The sequence below is a fragment of the Peromyscus californicus genome, unplaced genomic scaffold, assembly GCF_007827085.1.
Source record: "Peromyscus californicus insignis strain IS unplaced genomic scaffold, ASM782708v3 Scaffold_11__1_contigs__length_118956290, whole genome shotgun sequence".
Lineage (NCBI taxonomy): Eukaryota > Metazoa > Chordata > Mammalia > Rodentia > Cricetidae > Peromyscus > Peromyscus californicus.
Window position 1 is genome coordinate 107,303,852 of NW_026294402.1, and position 27,837 is coordinate 107,331,688.

At 40.0% G+C, this 27,837-nt stretch overlaps 1 long non-coding RNA gene across 2 annotated transcripts in view; it reads right to left on the bottom strand.

Annotated features, from left to right (window-relative positions):
* The window catches only part of LOC128100436 (uncharacterized), a 415,354-nt gene that overhangs the window by 103,328 nt on the left and 284,189 nt on the right, over positions 1-27,837 (bottom strand). The window contains exon 6 of one of the 2 annotated variants that reach the window (XR_008214795.1): positions 11,292-12,417. The exons of the other annotated variant lie outside the window; for it this stretch is intronic. This is a non-coding gene — a long non-coding RNA (uncharacterized LOC128100436). Of the gene's footprint in view, positions 1-11,291; positions 12,418-27,837 lie in introns of those variants that run through there. 2 annotated transcript variants of the gene reach the window in all.

Below are 27,837 nucleotides of genomic sequence, written 5' to 3' on the forward strand. Positions count from 1 at the left end.
TATCTAACTGAGTCTGCTTTTTGCATGCCACCCTGTTTTGTCATACACACACAAAGTGTTATGTTGGTTTGTGTTATGTTATTAGAGAGTGAGCCCAGTGCTTTGTGCATAGTAGACAAGTGCTTTACTGCTGGGTAACAGTCTCACCCCTCATGTTCTAATTTTCAATGATATAGCTGCCTGTCATAATAAACTTTAACTGTCAACTTAATACAGCCCAGAATCATCTTGGGGAGTCACATTTGGGCAACTGCCCAGATCAGATTGGCTTGTGACCATATCTTGGAATTGCTCTGATCATGGATTGATATGCGAAGGCCCAGGCAACCATGGGCGGCACCATCCCTAGGCAGCTGAACTATCTGAGCATGAGCTTGTGAGTGAGGCAGTAAGCAAATAAGCAACATTCATCCATAGTTTCTGCTTGAGTCCCTGCCCTGACTTCCCTCAGTAATAGACTTGGAAGTATAAGCCAAATAAACCCTTCTTTCCCACCACTAAGTTGCTCTTGATCATGGAGTTTATCATAACAATAGAAAATAAATTATCTGACTTTACCAACATTTTTCTCATAAATTCAGTAACTTTCTTATCATCTCTGTTGTCTCATAATATTTCTACAGATTTGTGTTTTACATTGCCCACTCAATATCTCCCTTCACATTGACACTCAAGACACTAGAGTAAGCTTAGTGGATATTTCATTTTACAAACACCAATCCAATTACCCCAGCATTGTTTCAATTTTTCTTTTTTATTATTTTTAAGATTTGTTTTTTTACTATGTATGTGTGTTTCTTTCTCTGTGTGTATATGCCACATGCATGCCAGTTCCCTCAGTGGCCTGGAGGGGGTCACAGGCTCCTTTGCAACTGGAGTTACAGGGGTTTGTGAGCTACCAAATTTGGGAACCAGGACCTGAACTCTGAACCTTTGCAAGAGAAGCAAGCACTCTTAACTGCTGAGTCACCTATCCAGATGCTTCTTCAATTTTTCAAACTTTGTCCGTTGAATAAAAGACCAACATCCCATACATTCACTATGTGAATAAACATCCTGAGGATCCAGTGTATATGGTTACTTGCCAGAATCATAGAAATTCTGTATATGTGATCCTCAGAAAATGTTGCACCAACTTTTCTCCAAAACATCTCATTGGTATTCTAATTTGGATGGCACAGACTTTATAGATTAATTTAGAAAAATAACAGCTTTATGATACTGAGTCTTTCTAAGAATAAGTTATGACTACTATTCCAAGTTTGCTTTTATAACCCTCAAAAGAGTTTTAAAGTTGTCTTCACATAAACTCTCTGTACTTCTACTTCGGGTTTTTAACGTTTTTTTCTTGGCACTGTAAATGGGATGGTTCCTCCATTAAATTTTCTGTTTACAGTTAGTATATAAGAAAACTAATGATTTTGATAAAAGTTTTGCAACAAGAGAATTTTACAAACTCTTTTATCTCTAATGGTTTTCTAGACAATTCTCATAAGTTGTAATGGTCTATAATTATCTCATCTGCAAATAACAAAACTTAGTGCCCTCTATTCTCACTTTTATAATTCTTTGCTTTTTCTTGTGTAATTGTACTATCTTGGACTAAGATAATTGGCCTCCTTGGCATCTTCACTCTAAATACCTCTTATAGAGAGCATTCGGGCAAGGTTTCTGAGTACTTGTCCTATGCACCTGCTTTCTCTTTTCGCTGCTGTTGGAACAGAGATATCATCAGGAGTGTCAACAGGCCATGCTAAGTTTTAAGAATTCTTGCTCTCGGCCGGGCAGTGGTGGCGCACGCCTTTAATCCCAGCACTCGGGAGGCAGAGCCAGGCGGATCTCTGTGAGTTCGAGACCACCCTGGGCTACCAAGTGAGTTCCAGGAAAGGTGCAAAGCTGCACAGAGAAACCCTGTCTCGAAAAACAAAAAACAAACAAACAAAAAAAAGAATTCTTGCTCTCTTCTTTTTCTCTCTCTGCCTTGTGTTTTTCCAAGAGTGTGTGGATCTGTGATGTCCCACATTGTTGTATGAATCTGTGATGTTCCATGGGCCTGACTATGGCCAATGTGGGAAAGCAGTATCTATTTCTGTTCATTCTTTCTAGGTTCCATAAACGGAGGCCCAAACCCAGTTTCTTTCTCTTACATCATAATGTCACTTTAGGATTTTCAGTGTTCCAGCTAGCTGTCCAACACTTTTCTGGGACCTTCAGGACCACATGGGGCTTTCACAACAAGGCAGAGACACAGTTGTTATCCTGGCCTGATTTTATAAGTCATGTGATTAATTATCAAAGAATCACATCTCTATTGCCAGATCCCACACTCGCGGCTGCATCTCTGACTCCTAGAGGAGCTGCCTGCATCCTGTCATACACTATTCAGAGTGGATGCAGAAGGAGTCATCAGTCCTGTGCAGGGAGCATCTTCAAGAAGTAACTATCCATTTCCAAGCACTGGTACTAGGAGGGCTGAACCAAAAATTGATCTCTCACCATGATTCAGTAAGTAGCTTTCATAACCTACTTCACAGCCTCACACTATTCATCAATAGACGCCCCTCTTAGGGCTGGGCTGCCCCTTCGTGTTAGACCTGGTCAATTACTTTCAAGTCCAAATTACTTTCTTTAAGAGTGGGCACCTGCTCAACACAGGTCTTTATGGAAGAAAAACAAACAAACAAAAAACCTTGTTTTTACCTGAGGAAACTTAAATCAAGTTTTGAGCTCATTTCTTCCTTCAAGCAGTTTCTGACGCAAACCCAATTCTGTGGTGGGATTTATTGAAGCCGAGAACAGAATAGACATTTACTGAGAAAGAATTCAGGGATATGATGTGGATTAGAACTTGGGGGAAAATAATAAGTGATAAAGCTACTGAGTCCTGAAAACACGCAGCCACACTTGAAAATAGACTGAAGATTGAACAGGGTTAATATCACTATAAATGAACAGGAATATGGTCAGAATTACATCTATGTTATTAGCCACTTCAAAGGTTTCATTTAGCCTCCATTTTCCCCCTTAACTCTTCTTAACCTCATTAAAGGAAACATTAGCCTCTCCTTTCACTCGCTCCTGTAGATGAATAAATAAAAGAATAATTCCATTTTCAGGGGTGATACTGGGGCTAACTAAAGAGCTCCAATTACAACTGATGACTCCTAATCAAAGGGCCGTTTAACCCCTTAGTTGATAGTGGCATTTTCCCACGCCTTTCTAAGGTTCTTCATGGATTTTCCGCTTGTTCTCTCTTTATCACCCAGCCCTCTAGTGCTTATGCCCAACTAAATTCAACTGCTTGCATAAGAGGCCTGGTCAAAAGCCCTGGGGCAAAGAAAATCATCTGGATGATCTCACTATGGTGTTTATGGAAGATGATGTAATCAGCAGTCATTATCTAGCAAGAAAATCCCTCACCACAGGTGTCATTAAAGTCCTGCCCATGGCTGGAGGGATGGCTCTGTGGTTAAGAGCACTGGCTGCTCCTGCAAAGGACCCAGGTTTGGTTTCCAGTGCCCACATGGCAGCTCACAATACCTATTGCCCAGTTTCAGAGGATCTGACACCCTCTTCTGGTCTCTACAGTCATTGTGTGTATGTGATGCACCGACATACATGTAGGCAAAACACTCAGACATAAAAAATAAACTGTAAAAATCAGGCCTTTGTCCAGATCACCTGAAGGAAATCTGAATACATTTCCTTCTCTTAGAGAACATAGAACACAATGTGTAAACAAATGTTATCTGTCAGATACAATCAATAGGATTATCGACATGGAATGAGAGGCTAAATGTGCTAGAAATGCCAAGATGTGATTCAGAACTAAAATAAAAGTCATGTAAGAATCTTCCCCATAAAGTAGCTACAAAGTGGAAGCGTGCATATAAACCAGAAAGTATCAACCTCCAAATTATTCATTTCCTGCCTATTGACTTATTTTGGAAAGCTTTCATTTATTCGTTGACATCTTCATACATGTACAAAATATATGTTGGTCATATCCATGTCCAAGTTCCCCCACTATGCCAGACATCCACCAACACATCTTCTTCCCACCTTATTGTGCTCTCCTTTTGTGTATACATGTAACCCACTGCTTCTGATGAGAGATGCCTGCTGGAAGGTTGATCTTGTTGGCTCGAGCTTATGCAGCTCTTGCGTAGGTCACGAGTGAGTCACAAGTGCAATGGTCATGTCACATCCAGAAGACAGTGTAGCAGGAATCTTAAAAGTTCTCGCCAGTTCCTTTGCTGATCCTGTTTCCTCAGACTGGAAGCCTCTGAGTCCTCATATCTGAATGGCTCTCAGCTGAACTGCTGCTCCAAAGCCTGAAAGCTTAACCAACCAAATGATTCTAGTTTCTGGTCCTCACGCCTTATATATCTTTCTGCTTTCTACCATCACTCCCTGGGATTAAAGGCTCGCTTTCTGGGATTAAAGGTGTGAGTCACCATGCTTGGCTGTATCCTTGAACAGATGGATTTCTGACTCTGGAATGCTAGGATTAAAGGCGTGCACCACCACCACCCAGCTTCGGCTATGGCTTGCTATTAGCTCTGACCCCCAGGCAATTTTATTTATTAACAAACAAATAAAATCACATTTCAGTACAATTAAAATATCACCATAAGACAGTGTTCCCTAATACTGCTCCCCATCCTGTGATTCTTGAATTCTCTTGTTCCCTCCTTCAGGGATGTGCCCTGAGCCATGAGGTATGGGGATGGTATAAATGTCTAATTTAGGATTTAGCCACGAACAGTCAGTCAGTAATTATTAATACTCAGAGCAGTTGTACATCCTTGTACCTCCTGCTGTCTACTGCATGTAGAAGCTTCCCTGGCCATTGTTGAGGACAGGACCAACCCATACCTATGTCTTTAAAATAAGTCTTATCTTTTTGATCATAGAGCTTGTCTCAATTAGGATTTTGATTGCTGTGAAAAGATACCATGACCACAGCAACTCTTATGAAGGAAACATTTAATCGAGGTGGCAGCTTATAGATTTAGTGGTTTAGTCCACTATCATCATGGTGGGACATTGAAGCTGGGCATATGGCAGTGTACAGGTAGACATGGTGCTGGAGAGAGAGCTGAGAATTCTACATCTTGATCCAAATGCAAAATGAAGTGAACTGAGACAGTGGACATGGCTTGAGCATAATGAGACCTCAAAGCCTACTTCCACAGTGATACACTTCCTCCAACAAGGCCACATCTCCTAATAGTGTCACTCCCTTTGGGGGGCATTTTCTTTCAAATTACCACATAATTCATCTGAGGAAAGCAAGGTACATGTTTTCAGCATATCTATTATTGTAAAGGGCAGACAGGTTTATGTCAAAAGGTTTATCTGTACTCATTGTGAGACAAGTGTGTCAACACTGACAGATGCCTGCACAATTATGGCCATACATGTTATCTGCCAGCAGAGCATATGGTGATATAAAAGACCTTACTGCATACTCTTAGTTGGAAGAGAAACTTCTATTGATTCTCAAAGGAGACTTTGGGACACCAGCTATCAATGACTCCATCCTTGTAAGATAAAGCTCTTGCTACAATAATCACCACTCTCGTAGGATATTTGTATTATTCCAAAAACTCTAAGACTATCACTCAGATTCTGCTCAGTATTCAACAGTCCTGTGCAGATATTCCCTCTAAATTGAAATATTACTTTAGGAATGAGGGAGATGAGTAAGACTCAGTAAGCTAAGGAAACTCAAAGGCTAAGGGAGCTCAGAAAACTACAAGATTGACAAGGTGCATCTCCTTGGTTGTATCGCAGTAGATCACTGCTAGGCTGAGACACACTGATGGACCTGCCCGCAAGATGGACAGGGAGCACTAGGCACAAAACTTCCATGAATCATTTCCCGCATTGGGTGGACTTCTCAGAGGTTCAGCTGCCTTTACATCACCATCGTCCTGCAATTAATGCCAAGAAACTCAGCTTGTTCACCAAATCAGATTATGCTGGAGTTGGAGGTGTGATTTGTAATCAGCACCATATCTGGAGTGAATAGAGCTTTGTATACATCTCTCAGGAAAACTCACTCCACACAAACCAACCCCATCAATCACACCTCAGTTGTGGAAGGTCAGCTTCCAGGGTGACCTTAATCTCTTTTTCTGTCTCTCATCAAGTCTAAGCCCCAAGTCTGGCAAAGCCCTGAATACCCATGGGTACCAAACTAAATTCTTGCTGTTTTCCTTTCATTTTTACTCATTTGTATTTACCCATTCCCTCAAGTACTTTTTATCATATTTTATCAACTGTAATCTTTGAAGGAGCTTCAAATCCTATTATAAAAATGAGTAGTAAGAATAAAAACGTACATAGTAAATTAGATCAGCATAGCATTCTGACAGCACATGCCCATATCTTTTTCCTTCTCAGGGGAAGACATAAAAAATTCTGTCAGAGAAAACAAAATTATATCATTAGTGATAAACAAGAAATATTCTCTTCAGTGAATCAAACATGAAAAGTCCATGAGAAGAGTACAGAAAGATCCAGTGTGATGGGACACTACAGATCACAGTACACAAGGCAGAGAAGAGCCACATGAGGAGGGATGTGTCTGCTGTTCTCCAAATCAAAGGGGAAGGATACAAGAAGCTGGATACAATCCATCAAACACCAGCGACTCTCACAGAGATTCTTTGTGTAGTTACATTAGCACCACTTTTGTACTATGGTGAGAGAAACCATTAGGACATGTGTAGAAAGAGGCCAAGTACTGTGGGATAATGCTTTTGTACACTGGCTTAATAAAACACTGATTGGCCAGTAGCCAGGCAGGAAGTATAGGCAGAAAAAGCAGACAAGGAGAATTCTGGGAAGAGAGGAAGGCTGAGTCAGGAGATGCCAGCCCACTGTCCAGGGAGCAACATGTAATGGCACACAGGTAAAGCCACAGAAAATGTGGCAACACATAGATTAACAGAAATGGGCTGAGTTTAAGTGCAAGAGCTAGTCCATGGTAAGCCTGAGCTAATGGCCGAGCAGTTTTAATTAATATAAGCCTCTATGTGTTTACTTGGGTCTGAGTGGTTGCAGGACCAGGCAGGACACAGGAATTTTATAAGTTGCTGTGGGACCTGGTGCTGGGAGAGCACAGGAAAACTTCTGACTACAGCCAAGAAATGGCGAAGTGGTGGTGAAATCCAGAAAAGGCAGAGCACATGCTCCTGTCCATACTAGCCCCTCTAATATGTCACAAGGTAAGCGTGTCCATGGTGAAGAAGCAAGCCATTCCTCGCAAACAACAGTAGAATCCAGGAAGAACAAAAGCAGAAACAAAAGAAAAAAATCTGAAGACAAAACAAAATAAAAAAGAGACATTAAAGCAATTTGATCAAATACCTCATTTATATAAACACTAGTTATTTAATAATAAGCACTTTTTAATAAGCAACTACTCAAATATTGGATGCATGTTGGAAAATATTTAGGAGCAAGTTCTTTTTAACAAAGCACAAACTCCCAATGCTGTAAAACAGGCTGTTCTTGATCAGCTACAAAAAAACATACCATTCCTTCTGGCATAGTGTTAAAATGAATTAGTAGATGGGAGAAAGTACTTGTAACATACATAGCAAGTAAGTTAAATGAAAACAACCTGAAAAAAATCCTACAAATCAGTAAGACATTTTAAAAATCCATCAAAGTACCTAAAAAATGTAAGAAGAGACGTACAACAGAGAAATCAAATGAAAACCATTATTTTTTCTTAACTCCATAGAATAACAATGATTACACAAATAAAGGGGAAATGGCCCCCATAGCATCACTGATGAATGTTAGGGCAGGAAGTTCAAGCTCCCAGTTCTCCATAGAAACATGGAAATCAATCAGAAAATATCAACACTGATATTTTATTTATTTTTATTTATTTATCTATTTTGCAACTTTAGAATGCAACCAGGGGGTTACAATAGCACATGAAGTGCTGAATGAAGTCCAAGGCCAGTCTAAAATGCTAGGAAAGTTCTGTGGTGTCTTCACATTCTCTCCCCCAACTCACTCCCTGGCTCTGCAGCAACCTCCAAGACTGCAGCTCACAGTCCTAGTGTGGAGTCTTGGGACATGCTTCCTGAGACAGCAAGTCATCCCTTACTCATCCGTGGTTGAGGATGTGTGAGAACTTGCCTGGGAGCTAGCCTATTTGCCTGGCCAGTCATAGATGTCTTTATTCAGCTGCTATGGGTTTCACTCTGGAAGGACAAGTGGTAGACATTGCTTGTAAACATCGTGAAGCTTGTGAGTAACCCAGCAGTGGAATGGATGGAAAGTTAAGAATGATGTCGCATGGAAGAGGTGGTTCTGAAAGCTTAAAACCATGAAGACCACCCAAGATCATGAGATAACTTTACCCAATCTCACATGATCAATAAAGACTTTAAAGACTCAAAGTTCTCACCTCTAGCTAATGCACAAGCAAGCTTAAATAATGCTGAAAGAATGTTCTGCCAAGGAGCTGATACAAAAGGACTTGGAAAAGTGTTTTACTTTGCTTACATTCTCATGTTCAAGATTGTCTCTGTCAAACTCTAAAACTAGGTTAAGAAAGAGTCGTCAGTGATCTCTTGTCCCTGTAATGATAATTTTGTAGAGCTGGAAACACAGCACAGTTGCTGAGTACTTAGGCTCAGTTGTACAATACGTTAGCTCAGTTGCTGAGTACTTGTGTAGCATGCACAATCTGTAGCAGTGAAAAACATTTTGACGAAGTCAAAAAATAACAAAGGAAAGACTTAAGTCACCCTAAATCCCCAAACAGCAAGATTTTGGAGAAGTAGCCTGAGACTTCTAAAGCTACAACATTACAATGTTCAAATGTCCAGTTAAAAGCACAAAAAGCAGCAGAGATACAAAGAAGCAGAGAATATGACTCACGGAAGGACCAGTCTTAACAGGGTAAGAACTGATTAAGAACCAAGAGACCGACCAATATAGCAAATGAAGACTTTATGAAGTGTCTTAAATGTGTGCAAAAAAACTAAATCAGAGTAGGAAATTATGTCTGGATAAATGAGAATGTTTGTAAAGAGACTAAAAATATAAAGGAAGAAAAGAACCCTGGAACTGAAAACACACTTGGAATGAGGGATTAACAAGTTAGAATGAGCATCAAGAATCAGAAAAGGGGAATTAAAATCTTTATCAACCCCTATCACCTCCACCAGGGCTCAGGGAATGTACCAGAAAAAAGAGGCAGAAAGAATGCAAGAGCTGGAGGATGGAGGGAGGGGAGCTGTAAAATGCAGTGTCCCCAACTCCACTTGGCTGTTGTGTGAATTATCTCAGAGCAGCAGCGGTTCACTGCACAAGATCTACACAAGATCACATCAGTAAACATTCCAGCATGGATTGGGGAGGTGCTCTCCAGGGCCATCTTTTCCTGGGGATCGATAGGCTGTTGATGACTGTTGGAGAGGGAGAATCATTCTTTTTGAGAGTGTGGTCACTGGGAGTTTTCCCATTCTCCGTTGGTTAGCCCCCACATCCTTAACTGTATAAGCAGCATTAATTGTACCTGTTGGGTCATATTTTTTAAGGATATTCATATTGGAGGGTGCCTTATTGGGGAGGTTTGGGAGTATTTGTAGGGAGTATGATGAAAGGTATAACCACATTTCATTGTGCACATATAAAATTCTCAAAATAAATAAAATTATTATTTAAAAAATAAGATACAGGTATAAGTCAAAAGGCAAAAAACTGGCATGATCAAATCTGGAGATCAAAAGTGAAAATAATGAAACTTAACATATACAACTTGGAGATTCATAAAGAAAAATGAAAGACTCAGAATATTTGCAGTAATGTCTATAAACTTCTCAAATTTGATAAAGGACATGGATCTGCAAATTAAAGGTACTCAACATACAATAATATCATAGACCAAAAACAAGGCATACTTAAATCAGAATGTGAAAAGCAAAATCAAGCACAGATGCCTGAAAGTAGCAAGAACAAAATGACACCTGAATACAGAGGAGCCTCCATTAAGTTTAAATGAGTGTTCCACGGATCCTAGAGGAACTTCTAGCTGACACTTTACTAAGTCAGCATAATTCCTAACTATAATCTAAATATTTATCTTTGTATCCACAGGTAAGTGTAGTTCTCAACCCTCACCAAAGAAACATCTCAGCAATAGATGGAGACCAGTACAGAAAACCATATTCCGTTCCCAGCATCCATGTGGGACAACCCACAATCATCTGAAAATACAAGTCCAAGGGCTCTAACGCCCTCTTCTGACCTCTGTGGGTGCTGCACTCACATGCACAAATTCCCCCCACACATGCAATTTTTAAAATTAAAAATAAAATTCTTTAAAATCAAGTACCATTATACTTTGGTTCCATTTTTATTCCCTAGCATATTTTAAAGACAAATACATAAAATAATGATTTATAATATTATTGGACACAAAATGCACAGTCTGTGTTTGGATTTGTTTTTAACATAACAACATAACAAGGGAGAGGGTAGAGCTAGACAGGTCCCATGTTTTTGCATGCTAATGAAGTTAAATTGGTGTCATTCAAATTAGATTATTATAAGCATAGGACAGGAAACATAACTCCCTTGATTAGCATAAACAAAAAATGTATTGCAAAATTTATACCAAAGAAGAAGAGGATAGATTCAAAACAATTTCATAGATATAACTAAATTCAGGAGAAAGCAGAGAAAGAAGATGGGGAAAATTGTTGCTAGAAATAGAAAAACAAACAAAGATGGAGGATGTTTTCCCTTGTCAGCAATTTTTTTAAAAGAAATATATTAAACTCACTAAACAAAAGGTAGAAACTGGTGAGAGGGCTTTTTAAAATACACATCTATGAGTTGACTACAGGAAGCATTTTTTAGAACAAAGTCAAAAGGTGTTGAAAGTGAAAACAGAAAATATTTAAGAGAGTGAGGATGACTGCACCAAAGACAGATAAGAATAGACTAGGTCAAATTCACCTCAAAAGATACACTCGATGTTGCTAAAAGGCTCAACTTATTAAGAAAATGGGACAATTTTCAAGCATACATGCACTAATCAAAAGAACTCCAAGCCGGGCGGTGGTGGCGCACGCCTTTAATCCCAGCACTCGGGAGGCAGAGCCAGGCGGATCTCTGTGAGTTCGAGGCCAGCCTGGGCTACCAAGTGAGTTCCAGGAGAGGCACAAAGCTACACAGAGAAACCCTGTCTCGAAAAACCAAAAAAAAAAAAAAAAAAAAAAAAAAAAAAAAAAAAAAAAAAAAAAAAAGAACTCCAAAGTATGACACTTACATGGGGAGAGCTGAAGGAGTAATAGACAAATCTAAAGTAACATTTAGAGACTTTATGTCCCCATTTTAATAATCAATACAACCTCCAGATAGAAAAAAATAAGAATTATTACTATAAGATACAGATTTTGCATTGTATCATACTTCATCAGACCTAACACTTGTAAAACATTCCCCTCAACAACAGCAGAATATTGGTCCTCAGGCACTCATTCTCCATGATATACCATACACAGGATATACCACAAGACATGAAATAAGTTCAATAAACTTTACAATGCTGAAATAATAAAAAGTATATTTTCCAACTACTATCAATGGAATTATTAACTGAAGGTGCAGTGGTTTGCATGAGAATGGCCCCCATAGGTTCATATATTTAAATGCCTTGTCCAAAGTTGGTAGAACTGTTTAGGAATGATTAGGAGGTATGGCTTTATTGGAGAAGGTGTATCACATTATCTGTCTACTGTGTTCTTATTAATCTGAAGCCTTCAATGACAATGTACACATAGAAAAATCAATAATTTGAAATTTAATAAAAAAATTAAACTGAAAGTTACAGAAAGAAATGGTAGAAGAAGTTAAGTGACAAAATATCCTCTGAGAACAAAAATGAGAAGAGAGAAAATCAGAGATAAAGGAGGATAGGATAAAGGGGTTGTTTTAATAGTTAAGAAGTTAAGCCTTCAGGACCAACCCATAGTAGGACTATATCAATGTTTTTGTACTTACATCAGTTAGGTTTTTTTTATAAACATGAGTCATCTCCAAACATGATGTCTTAAAACAATGTTTACTTATTTTAAAACTCAATGAGTGAACAATTTGGGCTTAATTCAGCTGGATGGTATCTCTGATGCCCTCTGTACTTGTTCAGGCACATGTGATCAGCAGCTTGATCAAGGTAGGCTCAATTGGTCCCAGGCAAGACTCTTTGCTTCTACGTGTCCTCTCCTCTTCCAGTATGCTGGCTCAAAATGTCCCATAGAATATCCCAGTGATGTCCCAAGAGACAAGCAAAAGGATTCAAGGGGTCTTTAAGTTGGGGCCTGGGATAGCATGACTTCTATTAAGTACTGTTGGCCCCAAAAGTTCAGGGGTCAGCTGCAATTAAAAGAGTAAAGGCAGGTTTGATGTTTTGTTGGGAGAAGCTTAAAAATCACAATATAAAGAAGTATTAGGGTAGAAGGGAAATAACAATTGCCTTTTCAGCCAATCTAAAATCCCACTCTGTCAGCCAGTAATAACATGGAAACTAAATTTGTAATCAGCCTCCAAAAAAATCCAAAAGCTCTCATCTTTCTGATCCTCATGCATCAGTGCCTAAATACTTTCTGTGCAAATTTCTAGGCTCTGGCACACACACACACACACACACACACACACACACACACACACACACACAAATCCTCAGATTCATAGGGTGCCAATACCCCAATTCCTCATTTTAATTTACAGTCATGATTTTAGATTTCAAAGAACAGAAATATCAATTCTGCCTCATAGTACCTCAAGGTCCATGGAGAAACCTAGATAGAGAGTATATCTAAGAAGAGCTCCTGAACAGCGGGTTCTCTCTAGCTTGGTTAGGAGGTAAGTTGGCTGGGAATCTAAAGAGCAATAGCAATATGCCAGGTGATGGCATCAGGAGAGTCATTCCAGGCAGAGAAGACACCATAGCGGCACAAAAGTGGACATATAGCCACACAAAACAGAGTCTGCAAGGTGTGGGAAACCCTGTGCCCATGCAGGGCTCAGTGTGAGATGAAGAGGGGCCAAGGTTGGATCGGCTAAAGGCTCTTCCTTTGATTCAGAATGCAAGAGTCCACCCACATGCACAAGCCCCTGAATCAACTCTCACTTGCCACCCCATCACCTATTTTTATTAACGGCATGTTTCAATCTAAAGCTTTAGAAGTCACAATTCTCAAAGAAGGCACTCATGTTTCAAGGTTAGAAACCTTATTCTTGTGTTTCTTCAGCTTACCGTTTTTTCATTACCTTCTACAGGAGAATGGAAACGCCACTTGCTTTATATTGGCCTTTAGACAACAGATACCCCAAACCCGAAGTTAAGGTGACGCTCTTCCAGAATACTCCTCCACTGTCACTTCATGCTGCACAAGCTATTTTTCTCCCAAGACTGGACTCTGGTACAGGCCTGATTCTTATTGACAAGGCTGCTTGTTTACTGCTGTTCATCCTTAAGATGTAGCCTCATTAAATACTCAAAGGTTAACAACCAAACCGTGTTTGCCTTGAGTAAATCATACTCAATTTTCAGGAGCTTATTGCAAACAATCTGTTCCAAACAGCTAATTAGGGATGAGAACATAAAATGAGAGTCCAGACAGCAGTGTCTGCAGAGTCTCAAAGGCAGGCTTCATTTCTCTCCTCCGTATCGACAGAGTCATTTGGTGTAAGTTAACGTCATTCTTTCTCAGAAGGAAAATGGATGCTAAAGATGGGGGTCTGGGTCCTGTGGCCTTCTGATCACAATGATGGCTGGTGGAAGGGTGAAGAGGGTGGAGGGTGGATCATCAAATGCGCTCTCCACAGCGGCACTAATAGTCACTGGCAGATTTCTGAAGGAGCTAGGGACTTATTTATCAGGAACTACAGAGGGGACTTCTAAGCACAGCTTAGTTGAGACCTGTCTATCTCTATCTATCTGTCTCTGTCTCTATCTATCTATCCATCCATCCATCCATCCATCCATCCATCCATCTCTACGTGTGTGTGTGTGTGTGTGTGTGTGTGTGTGTGTGTGTGTGTGTGTGTGTCTATTGCCTCTTTTTCTCCCTGTCCCCATCTCTGTGTGAATGCGTGTGCTATACATGGGAAGGGATGGATATACCAATAAACAACATTAATCTTATCTCTTACATCAGTGAGATTTTCCTGAGCAGTGAAGCATTGAAAACTCATTAGCTCCACATAACATATAAGGGGAGCTTATAGGCAATTTTACAGATATAGGCTTGGTTCTGGTTATTTTACCTGGGGCCTCTCATGAGTTTGTAGTCACAGACTAGATCCTATGGAGACCAGCCTGGTTTTGGAGTACTCACCTCCAGCCCCTATGACCTTTCATGGTGTTTCAACAAGGTCCTAGGGGGATAAACTGAAAGCATACAAGGCCACATGACCTAGACTTGGACATGGCACAACTTTCTACCCAGCCTGTTCTGTGTGACACAAATCCTAGAGTCAGTCTGGATTTACATAGCACAAAACAGGCTTTATCATTGTTTTTGCATTTATTTAATTTTATTTTTTGTGTATATGTGAATGTCTGCATGTATGCCTGTGTTCCACATGTGTGCCTAGTGCCTATGGAAGTCAGAAGAGGATGCCCTGAAACTGTAGATACAGATGGTTGTGAGCCACCATGTGGGTGCTGGGAACTGAACTTGAGCCCTCTGCAGGAGCAGCAAGAGCACTTCATCACTGAGACACCACTCTAGCTCCAGGCTACATCTTCTGAGAAGTTACAGAGTCAATAAGGAAAAGCAAAGATGAATGACAGATGCAGAATTTGCACCATGTTGCATGAAATCTATTGTATGTGAATAGCTATCTTATGACCTAAATCTCTAATAAACTAGATTTTGTGTTGACTATTTTTATATAAGTGTAGGTTGAAAGTGTATTAGAAGAAGAAATCACTTGTTGATTTTCCTTTTCTCTTCTCTAATTTGTTCTATTAAAAATCCCTAATAACTGTTTATTATCACATTATCTCACAAAAGAAAACACGCTATGAAATTTGAAAGGTCTGCTGCATATACAGATGTTTACATTTGAACAGACTTATTGATCCCTGGGAGAAAACTACTTCCATGGTCTGTGAGAACACGTGAGATGAATATCTTTACCATAGGACCTAGGACACAGGAGGGACACCATAGAACAGTGTGGGAATGAAAGAAACAAAAGAATAATTTGAAGAAATCTCTCATTTGTTCATATTTGCTGGTTTGGAAGCCTTTTGATAAATCCCTTAGTCCATATACATCTGTCAGATAATCTCATAAAGTATGAATGGCAAGGATAGTATTTATCCCATAGCACTTAACAAGACTTTTGTAGAATCCTACCCATCTTTGACTTCCATCTTTCAGTGTAGAAAATTAAATAAAGGCAGTTCTGTGAGAGGAGATGTGTGTAAGGAGCCCATTAGATTGGTCTTCTGCCTCTGTGTCAGAGTGTGAAATAAGGAAATGGTAGTGCCCTCAAGAGTTTTGGTCATACAGATCCCAAAAGGTATTAGTTTCTGTGGATGTCTGCATAAGAATGGCCACCATAGGCTCATAGATTTGAATGCTTGGTCACTAAGGAGTGTCACTATTTGAAAGGATTAGGAGGTGTGGCCTTATTGGAAGAAGTATGTCACTGTGGATAGGCTTTGAGGTTTTCAGAAGCCCACACCAGGCCCAATTGCTTGCTTATAGTTTCAGAGGGCTAGTCCATTATCAATATGGTGGGGAGCATGGTGGCATGCAGGCAGCAGACATGGACTGGAGCAGAAACTAAGAGCTTTGCAACCTGATCCACAGGCAGCAGGCAGAGAGATACACTGGATCTGGCATAGGCTTTGGAGACCTCGAAGCCAAAAATCTCTTCCAACAAGGACACACCTCCTAATCCTACCCAAAGGACTCATCAACTGGAGGCTAAACATGTAAACATATGTGGTTATGGGGGCCATTCTTATTCAAACCACCACGAATACCCTTTTCTAAAAAAATCCAAATACCAAGGGCATTGTGTGATTCCGTTTACCAGATGTGAACTTGACTCACAGTATTGCCAAAGCACCATTGTACCATATAGTGTGTGCCACCCTCAAGTCTAAAAGTCTGCGAGCATAGGAAAGAGAGCACCTAAGACAATGAGGGAAGGACACAGCCTCTGCAACAGGAGCATCTATGCCCCAGGAGACAGGCCACTGCTGTGCTTTTCTGTCTCTCTAGCCTCTTGCTTCCTGGTCCTAGAAGCAGCTACAGCCGCAGGGAATACCTGACAGTGCTCTAACTATAGCTTCTACTTATGGCTGGACAAATGAAGAAGAAGGTCACCAAGTTAGGAACCACCAGAAAGATCTGGCGAGGCAGGCATTTAGGTAAGCAAAAATAGGCTGTTCAGAATTTTTGTGCTCCCACCAAACTGCACTGTAAGGAGGGACTTCTGAAAAAAACAACTGTGTAGATTTGATGTGATGTCCCAAAGGCTCATATGTTGATGGCTTGGTCCCCAACCAATGGATCCAATCATTGATTTTGTTGGCATTATCAGGGTGGTATTGGGAAGTGGGTGCATGGTTAGAGGAAGTAGATCGCCACAGACATGTTTTAAGGGGTAGCTTGTCTTTGGACCCTTCCTGTGGGCATCTTTCTCTGTTTCTTAGCTGCCATGAGGTATCTCAGTCCCACCACATTCCTTCCTGATGCCACAGTGGACTGTCTTGCTTCAGACTTAAACAATGGAACTAGCCTAGCTAAGTGCACTAAAATCTCTAAAATCATGAACCCAAGTAAAACGTTTTTCATTAAGTTGCTTTTCTCCTGTGCTTGTCACACCCTCAAGAAACAAACACACAACCCAAAGATGTTTAAAATTTGACTAATAGAGCAGCCTAGTTAACTGGCAACTAGGAACACAGATATGAACAGATTCAAAGAGCTCTGTGTAGGCATTATAGAGAGGGATATAATAGTGGCATTACACTTACAGAAGGTTGTTCCAAATTTGTGATTTGAAGTCAACTAGGTAAGTTGCCAGCTTATCAAATATGTGATCCCTGATCAGTCGCTTATTCATCAATGGATGGCCCAACACCAAAGCATAAAGGAACAGCTCTAATTAGGCCCAGTATTTTTTGTTTGTTCCTTTGCTTGTTTGTTTTTTTTTTTGCTGTTATTGTTTTGTTTTGTTTTAAGAGAAAGAATGTGGAACTGGGAGGGGGATGTAAAGGTTCTGGGAGGAGTCAGGTGGAATGCTGGGAGATGGATACACTTAAAATATATTGTACACATGTATGAATTTCTCAAAGAATGTATGAAAATATTTTCATATACAAAACAATTTTCTTTATAGAATTTAAATTAGACTAAATTTCATGATGTAATTCTCAAAAGGGTCTAGAATATGATTCAAAATGCTTGTAGGAAGAACAAGAAGAATTAAAAAAGAACCTTAACTATTTTGAAAAGTCATCCTGCAGACAACAGGAAGATGACTAAGATGCTTAGATTATTGGACAAAGATCATCTACTATCTATGATGGCAGATCATCTACTATAAAAACACTTATGTAAATGTCATAAATTTCAAAGGAAATAGAATTTTGAAAATCTCAGGGAAGAAAAGATATTGTGTTAGGGTTTTATTGCTGTGAAGAAACACCATGACCATGGCAACTCTTATAAAAAAAAAAATTTAGCTGGGGCTCACTTACAGTTCAGAGGTTTAGTCCATTATTATCATGGTGGGGAGCATGGTGTCATACAGGCAGACAAGATGCTAGAGAAGGAGCTGAGAGTTCTACATTTTGATCCACACCAGGCATGGCTTGAGCATCTGAATCCTCAAAGTCTGCCCCTGAGACCACTTCCTCTAACAAGGCCACACCTCCTAGTGCCACTCCCAGTGAACCTATGTGGGCCATTTTTATTTAAACCACCACAGATATGAAATATAAACAAACAGAACTTTCAGTCTTGAAAAGCAACCATATCAACAAAGACCTCACTGAACTGATTCATCATGAAGATAACAGAGAAGAGAACCAGAAAAGGTCAAGATGGATCAAAGGAAATCATGTGAACAAAAGGAAACAGGTGGACGTCAAACATTAATTTTATTGTAAGGTAATTGAAAACAATGCTGAGCGCTAAAGAGACTGGTCAACAATTAAAAGTGCATACTGCTCTTACAGAGGACCCAGGTTCTATTCTCAGCACCTTCATGGCAGCTCACAACTGTCCATAACTCCAGTTCCAGGAAGTCTGAGGCCCTCTCTTGTTTCTGAGGGTACTGCATACACATAGTTCACAGATATACATGCAGGAAAGACATTCATATATATACAATAAGCAAATCTAAAATAAACCAAACAAAAAAGAAACCAAAGGAATTCAAGCATAAAATTTTCTAACTTTGAATGTTTTCATTTTATTGAAAACAAAAAAGTCCTTTTATTGAAAACAGAACATTATCTCTAACAGATATGCAAAGGTATTTTTGTCTTAGTTCTATACAACTTAGTGAATATGAGATATTTTGGGGAGACTACTGTGGGAGCCTGTGGATATGTGGAAGGGATCACTATAACCTGAGATCAGGATCAGCTTGGAAGACAGACCATGAGTACAGCAGAGGAAGATATTCAGTGAGCATCAGCTCAGGGCAGCAAATTAATGCCTATATCCCTAGGACCATCTGCTCAGACCAGCAGCTTCTGAGTTTAAACTAGGGGAATCTCAGAGGAAAATGTCTGCTCTATCCTGGAAATAAAGCCAAGAATCAATTTAAGTGCCCAACTGGATGGATGACAAAAGGCTTTTCTGAAATAAACCTTTAAACTTTCTCTCTGTGAGAACAGATACCACCAGGGACCCTTCGGAGTAGAATAAAGCTGCCCTTCTAAAACAGTCCCCATGTTTCCTGCAGGAAACCAGCACTAAGGAGCAGCATCAGATGACTCTGGTCACAGCAACAACTGGAAACTCCAGGTTGTTTGTTCAATGAATTTTCCTACTAAGTAAAAGGTGCTCCATTGAAAACATGCAAAGAGAGGGGAAAAATGCTTACCCTCTTTCTGATTAAAGGTATTTCTTTTCAGAACCTATCTATATAGTTTTATCAAACTGTGGGCAGGAAAAGTGGCTCAGTGGGTAACGCACTTGCTTTTCAAGCAAGAGAACCAGAGTTCAGATTCCCAGAACCATCATAAAAGCTGAGCAGGCATGGAGCCTTGCCCTTAATTTTCAGAAGCAGAGACACAAGGCAAGTCGTCTAATTAGACTAGCCAGAATTGGTGTGTTCTAGATTCAGTGAGAAATCCTGTCTCAATAAGCAAAGTGGAAAGAAATAGAAGAAACTAGGTTTCAATTTCTGTCTTCTACATACAAGTGCACACATGTACATGCTGACCCACACACACTTGTGAACATGCACATATATGCATGTATACCATACACATGCACATGAAAAAATCTGATTATACAATAAAGTAGTTCATCTCATTGATGAATATATATTTAAGCATACAATGATATCTTAAATAGTTGCTACAAGGGGGACTGTTCACTAACTCTAATATCTCATCATAAAACACACTAATTTATTTTAATTTCTTGTTGATTACTATTTATTTGATACTATTATCGTGTTATCATAGTCACACTGGTAATAATCTTGTTGTTCATAATACTGGTTGGCTCTCCCATTATACTCTATGAATAAATTTATGTAATGAGGTAACTTGATATGTAGCCAAACTATTTCTGGAAGTTTCTGTGCCAAGCTATAGATCAACAGATGTGATACATGGGAATAAACATACATTTCCCTAATCTCTAGACAGCAAAAGATGTTGTACAGAAATATTTTTGAGTATTCTGTTTTCTATTTTATATAAGTATTTTATTACAATTGCCATGTTTTTATAGAATTTATGAATAGCAATGCATGATAAGTATTTATAATAAGCTATCATTTAATGTCATTTTGATAGACTTCAGTTCTATTTTATCGCTGATATTTTCATTTTAATCTTCTATTTAATCTGTTCATTTGGTAATTTTCAACAAAACGTGATGTAGACAGTAAAATCTCTCATATATACACACAGACACACACATATACATACATAAAATAAAAATAAATCTCTCTTAAAAAGAAGGCAGTTCCTTCTACTGGAGGCCTCTGATGCTCCTCATTGTACCTTCTTTATAGCAACTTGGGAGTCAGGGAAATGGCATAGAGGACACTCTCCCACTCATTGCCAGGTCTCACATACTTTTTTCTTCCTCTGTCTCCATCTTGTGAACCATATTTGCAGGAGCTATTCATGTTGCCCTAAATAGGATACTATCTGTAGTGGAACATTTACTCATGCCTATGTGAACAAAGCCATCATAAACCAGGCCAGCCATCATTCCTGAAAAGTACCAAGTCAAAGGGCAGAAGGAAGAAGTCTTTCTTTGGATTAAAGCAGAAAATCATGTTGACATCACATCGGATTTTCATGTAGGTTTCAGAGTAGGACAGAAGGGTATGTGGTAGGAAAGAGCCCCAGTCATAAAATGCATGAAACCTGGAAGCCAGCAAAAGGGAACATTCTAGAACTTTAGGAAAGAAAACATCTCAGAGCTGGTTCACAGCTACTGGCTATGCCACACTTCCTGGCCGGTGTACAGAGGGCATCATTGGTAGCATCAGACTGGGTTTATCTGGCTCCCTTTCCTGGCAGAACTGCTCACAGTGGGCACAGCTCATCATGCACAGGCACAGTTCAGCACTGGCCAGCTTGCAAAGAGAATTTAGCATTTGTGTTTGTAGTCATTACCTTTTGTGGGGAAAAGTCAAGAGGAGAAGGATGCCAGCTCAGCTTACTATGCATCTCAATGGACCTGACTTTCCATCAACTCTACCATTCCAAATCAATCCAGTTAATCTAAATAATGGTTCTGGGCTCTCTGGTTGCCATTATAGAGGCTGAGAAAGATTCCATGGCAACAGAACCTGATATTTGATGAACAGTTTTTAATCACTATTGGTGCCCTTAATGAGAAGGGGCCTGAAATCCAGCAGAGCAATAACATGCATATTAGCTTCTGGTCTGAACCTGTTGAAAGCTACACACACACACACACACACACACACACACAAGCACAAGCACAGAGCCATGTCCAGAAAGCAGATTATGGGCCCATCAGGACTGAGAAGCAAGGACTGACAGCCTCAGTGCTCTCTTGCCAGCAGCTCCTACATAGCCAGCTTCTCCCACTGTTCTTGGATATTCCGATAATTATGTTGCAATGGACATCACTGACTCTGGTTATCTGAATACAATTAGCCTCTCTGGGCAAACTATCATTCTTTTGCCATCCTAGACTCATAGCCTGAAAGGTGTGATTGTGATCCATGTTTTTTCTTGGGAGGTGAATCTTTCTCTAGCAAAGATACGAGTTTTTTGTTGTTGTTGTTGTTGTTGTTGTTGTTTTTCAGATTCTCACGTTGATGGGTCTTGTCTCTTATCTCTGAGGGTAACCAGAATAGATGCAGAATCACATAGTATGCACAAGTAATACTTGGCTCCACTTGGCTCACTAGGTGGAAACTGTCTTAAGGTTTCACAAGGTGAAAGCCTGCCTTTAGCATAAGAAAATACAAAAAGACAAAAGAAAAAGTCCTCTTTTAAGATATCTACTGTAGAGTCTGTAGAGATGGCTTAGCAGTAAGAGTGTTGGCTACTCTCACAGAGGACCAGGGTTCAGTTCTCAGTACACATGTCAGGCAGCTCACAACCACCTGTAACTACAGCTCCAGGGAAACTGACGTCCTCTACTGGCCTCTGTGGTCATTCATGCACATATACACACATCCACACAACTAAAAACAATAAGTGAAAAAAAAGAGATCTGCTGCAATATTTGATTTTTAACTACGTATGTATATGTTTTAAATTTTGTTTTATTGTTTGAGTTTCATACATTTACATAATTAATTTCAGACATTTTCACCCCTCCTTTCTTTCTTTTCCCCCCTTTCTCTCCCCTTCTTCTCCTGCAGGAGCCCCTCTTCTCACTTAGTTATTGTGGTTGTGAAATAATGTGTTCCACCAAATATATAGAGTTACATAATCATCTCAGCCCTCAGGGTAGAGTATTTTGCACAGAGCACAAGTTTTCCCCACAATGTCCACTTGAAACCATCCCCTCTCTACACCTTGGTTGGTATCTGTCAGCTGAACCATTGTCCTATTGTTCCATGATGACTCTGCCTTTGTCATTGGTCATTTAATAAATTATATAGTATATAGTACTCTGAGCACAGTTCTTTGTTTACCATAATGTGCATGAGGTTCATTTACATTGCTTAAATTATTTAAAATAATATTGTTTAAAATTGTTGTGCAATATTCTTTCAGTAGGTCATTTGGCTATCCACCCACCAAGGAAATGAGTTACCTTCAGTTTAGGAGGTTCTCAAGCATACTGTGAAAGCCATTCATTTATACAATGAAAATCCATGATGTTTTTGCACAAATGAAAGTGTTTAATTCTGTATGGTAAATAAACAAAATATTTTGTGTAGTAAACATGTTTTTTACCTTTGTAAAAATATGAAATACTTTTCCAGTGGAGTTGTCTCATTTTGCATCACCATCAAAATGGAAATGCCATAAGGAAGTTGCCATTTTGTATACTTACTAAAAATAATTAGGTCTAAACAACATCAAGGTCTGTGTCAGGTTATCTGTTCCTTAGATGTGTTTCAGTAGTTTGTGTCTTTCATAGAACTGATCCATGATGAAATCATTAATGATAAAAAGAATATAGACAAAAATTAAAATGCCTGTTTACTGACCTGAACCATTTTCTAGATATCTAGAGGATTTTCCATATGCACATTGAAGAATATACATTGTGCTTTTATTGTGTGAAACACTCTGCAAATGTCAATTTGGTGAAGTTGGTTTATAGTGTTTTTCAGTTATTGATAGCCCTAGGAGTTTTCTGCCTAGTTCTTTTATTAATTATTGGGAGATTTCTTAGGGCTCCAGCTAGCACTGTGGGTGGGCCTCTTGGTCTTCTTGGGTGAATCCATCTCTAGCTGGTGTTATTGGAGCCACTGGTGAATGTGTACATGCTTGAGATCGTTTTGTGTTTATGATGGATTGCCCATCTTCTCACTAAATAACTTCTCCCTTTGTCCCTCACTAACAGTGTTCATATTATATGATTAAATTTGTATAAATGTTTTATTTATTTACTTTAAAAAATTCAAAATAATCATAGTGCTAGAAAGCTTGGTTATGGGATACTTGGAACGTGTGAGAGGAATTCTTAAGGGCTTTGAAAATGCTTTTGCAGGCGTGTTTAAATCCACTATCTTAACTATGGGTTAATGCCCCAGATGTATGCAGATGCCACATCCAACCAAAATCACGAAAACACTTATTAAGGTTGTTGTGTCTCAGTTCTACTTCAACAAGGGAGTTTTTTAAACTCACAGTTAGTTTGGGGCTGTGGGTCCCTGCATCTGCTCCTGTCAGCTGCTGGATGATACCCCTCTAATGACAACTGGTCTTGGAACCCTTTCCCTCCCTGAGTGACCACGTCCAGCCTGTCTATGAGGGCTTGTGTCCGATCTTATTGTATCTTGTTAGGCCATGTTTAGAGGCTATCCCTGGAAGGCCTGCTCTTTGTTTGGGGTGGGTTGGGGATAAGGAGGAGGAACAGAAGAGGAAATAATCTGTGGAAGAGGGGAGGTGGGGGAAGGGACTGGGAAGGGTGGAGGGAGGGGAAACTGTTGTCAGGATGTAATGTATGAGAGAAGAATATAAGTTAGAAAAAAAACAACTCGCACTTGTTTTAATCAACAATTCAGCCATGTTAAGACAATCCTAACCCATAGCAACACTGTCTAAGCTTTGTTTAGGGCAGCAGGAAGCCAAGGATGAGCTAAGGACTAGAGAGGACAAAGGGGAAAGAAACAGAGGGAAAGCAGGACTTTCTGAGCGTTGAGTCCTGCTTAGTTTCCCTCTGATGCCTTTGCTTCCATCCCTTAGTGCAACTGAAGAGAGCAGCTCTCAGGAGGACAGAAGTCCAAGTTGGACCAGATACAGCAAGGGATGTGAGATACGAGATGTTCTCCTCCAAAAGCAGCTATATTCCTGCATCTCTAAGCTAGCAACAAAAATCACAATAAATTTAAAATTTCCAAAACTGGAAAAGAAACTCAGGAACAAGCTAAAAATCCATTTTCTCCAATGAGGTGTTACTGGGTGGATAACCACACTCCAGTATGAGTGCTGAGCCCAGGAGTCCTTGGCCAACACAAAATGAACTCCATGTTTGTTGGATGTTTGTGTGTGTGTGTGTGTGTGTGTGTGTGTGTGTGTGTGTGAGAGAGAGAGAGAGAGAGAGAGAGAGAGAGAGAGAGAGAGAGAGAGAGAGAGAGAGCTTTTTGTTTGGGCATTTTTCATCTTATTGTTTGTTCTGAAGTTCATTATTGTGGTGTGTGTGTGTGTGTGTGTGTGTGTGTGTGTGTGTAAAAGACAGAGAGACAAAGTACATAAAGCTGGGTGGGTAGGAATATGAGGGAGGTGTTGGGAGAGAGGAAAATATGGTCAAATATATTATATGAAAATAATTTTTTAAATAAAAAAGAGGGAAAAGAGAAAACCCTGCGGAAGAAGGCAAAAGTAAAAGTGTTGAATGTTCCCACTTAGCTCCAGCCCTGCCTTCCTCCAAAGCCTCAGCAACTTTCAGGTCTTCATTTAAAATGTCCTTATGTTGCATTTTATTCTGATGGTTACATGGGTAAAGACATGGGGAGAAGCAAAATATGTTAAAGGAAACAGAGGGGAAGAGACAAAGGGACACTTGTGTATCATGGAAGAAAAGTGAGTCTCAGTTAATGACAATCCTTGCCAACTTCCCCTACTGGGTAGAAGAAAACAAAAATGAACATCACCCAAGACTTGCCACATCCCCCAAAGAGGAAATGGGAGCAATTCGGGTTTTCTCTGCAGCAGCCAACCTTTGATTAAAATAGAATCAGTCCTTGATTTGGAGCAGAGCTAGTGGGAAAAAATGCATATTGAAGGACGGAGGGAGTGTAAGAGTCGGAGGACTGGGACATCTGCCGTGAGCTTGTGTTTTCTACACACGACAGGAAAGCTGCATAAAATTTCAAATGGCCATCTAAACAGAACCTGTACAAGGACATGACTATGTGGATAGGTGAAGTCTCACAAAATCACATCCCTAGATGAAGAACTACAGCTAATGGCTGCTGAGAAAAGAATCAGTTTTCTCCAGGGATGAGTTTCCTAATAGGTTACCCAATCCCAAGTAGTCTGTGCTAAACACATGTACACATGAGTGACACCAAAAGGACTCAGCAGGTTGTGTGTGTGTGTGTGTGTGTGTGTGTGTGTGTGTGTGTGTGTGTGTAGATCTTGAATCGGAGAGGGAGTGGGAGGAGCTGGAGCAGAAGAAGGAGGAACGGCAATGATGCAAATACAGTTCTTCTTATGAAATTCTCAAAGACAGTAATAATTTAAATAAAAAAGAAATAGTAGGGGCAACAAGGGAGTTCTGAGCTTGAATCCAGGTCCCAACATTAACTGATTAACATTAGACAACAGATTTCATTTAACTGGGCCTCCATTTTCTCAAAGGAGAGTGATAGCACTTGATATTATTTTCAGTTATAACTGAGAAGAAAAAGTGGACAATTCTCAGAACTAACAAAGGAACACAGGAAATACAAGAGTGTAGGCAAGTCAGCAGGAACCATAGCCTCATACAGCATTGCCAAAAAGCTAAGAACTGACATTTTTCAGTACTTTTAAGGCTCCATTTAAAATCTTGAATTGACCCCAAGATTAACTCTAAGTGGTGTTCTTCATTTTGTATCCCACTAGCGTAAGGACACCTTAATTTATTGTCTAAGTGCACACAATAAGAGGAGGTAAAGGTCATTTTTTAAAAGGAAGTACATGTCTACATCCATAAAAACATGGAGTAGATGTTTAGTGGACCAGAATAAGTGCCTAGCACACATCCCCATAACGTTATTGTGGAGTTTAATAGCCAGGGTTCTAGAGGAACAGAACTGGTAGAATGAATATTTGTGACAAATGGATCTATTAGATTATCTTACACAATACCTACCGATAGTTCAACAGTGACTGTCCGCACACTGGAGAGGCTGAGACCCTAGTACCTGTTCAGTTCATGAGGCAGGATGTCTCAGCAGTCCTGAGCTGACACTGAAGACCTAGAGGACACTGAGAGTCCACGCTAAACAACTTAAGCTGGGTTCTGATGTCGGCAAAAGAGCCAGTGGCAGAAGCAGCACCGTGGGTGCACACAGCAGCAAAGAGTGAAGGCAAGCAGGCAGAAGCCAGCACTGCTTTCCCCTGGACCGCTTTCTATCTGGGTCACCAAAGGAAGGTTCCTCCCTCTCTCTAAATCCTTCCAGGAAAAACCTCAGACTCACCCAGCTGCGTGACTCTTAGTTAATCCTGGATCCATTCAGGTTGCTAACCATCACCAAGAAATTAAAACAGTGTCACAGAGCACTTTGAGGAGTAAAAACCAATTTCAAATGAGAAGCACAAGAGTCTTGGGACCTGGCAATTCAGAGGGCCTGGCATTTCTGAAGAGCTATGAAAACTCTATAAAAACGTAACCTGTCCTGGTTTGGTTTCCACTGCAAACGCTCAGAAGACCACTGTCTGCTCAGACATTTTCCTTAGACTCGTTCAAAAAGAAACAGCCTGACTGTTTTCTTCCAAATCTTGTTTAGGAAAAAATGACAGAATAAAACCAAAGATGGTCAGACGACAATTCCAATTGTGGCTGTATCCTTGGGAACAAGAGAAAACTATTTGGGGCTAATTTGCTGTAATGATTTTCATGACAACAGCCAAGGGTATATTTTAACTACTGTTTTGACTCTGATTCAATTATAAAATAAGACATGCTTAAAGCCAATCAGCCCTTGGGTTCACTAAGGCTAGAGCTGTCTCCTTAGATGCCTCAATGGTGTATATAATCAGAGATAAAATAAGGCATGCACATCTTGCCTTTAGGGCTAACCTCCGGAAGAAACATTCTGCTGAGAGTGAGTTGATGTATGGCCAATCAGGTGTTCAAACCCCATGCAGGCAGTGCATACCATTGATCTCAAGCCTGCTTTTGACAGTCACTTTCTTTGGAGACTAAATAACTAGAAGTGAAGCTATTTCCTCTCAAGGTGTGAGCTTGGAGTCAGCAGTATCAGATTTGTCTGGTTGGTAAATATGTAACTGTCAGCAAACAGCGTGTGGAAGCCATTCTTCTCTGTCTGAGACTGCAGCACTTCCTGGAGTCTGAGGAGCGAAGATGCTACAGCCCAAAGCGGGGAGAGGTAACAAATGGCCACTAAGCCTCGTTAACTGTCCTTCTCATTTCCATCTGGCCTTAGAAGAAACTAGGTTGGACTCTACATGGTGGAAGAGGAGAGAGGAGACCCGCTGTCTCTTGCTGTGAATATGTGTCATTTTGCTTCCCAGCCGGTTTCTCTAGATGGGTGTAAAGAAAGCCCTCCAATTGAGGTCATCAGGTCAAGAAAATATAACCCACATCCCTTCCCTACCATCAGCACATGAAGTGCAGATATGTGACTCAAATCTTATCTCCCCACTGCTCTCACCTCTGAAGATGAATCTTCGGGGTGCTGTAAAATCATAAACCCATCTAAAGATTGATCACATAGACTGCCATATGCAGTTAAAAG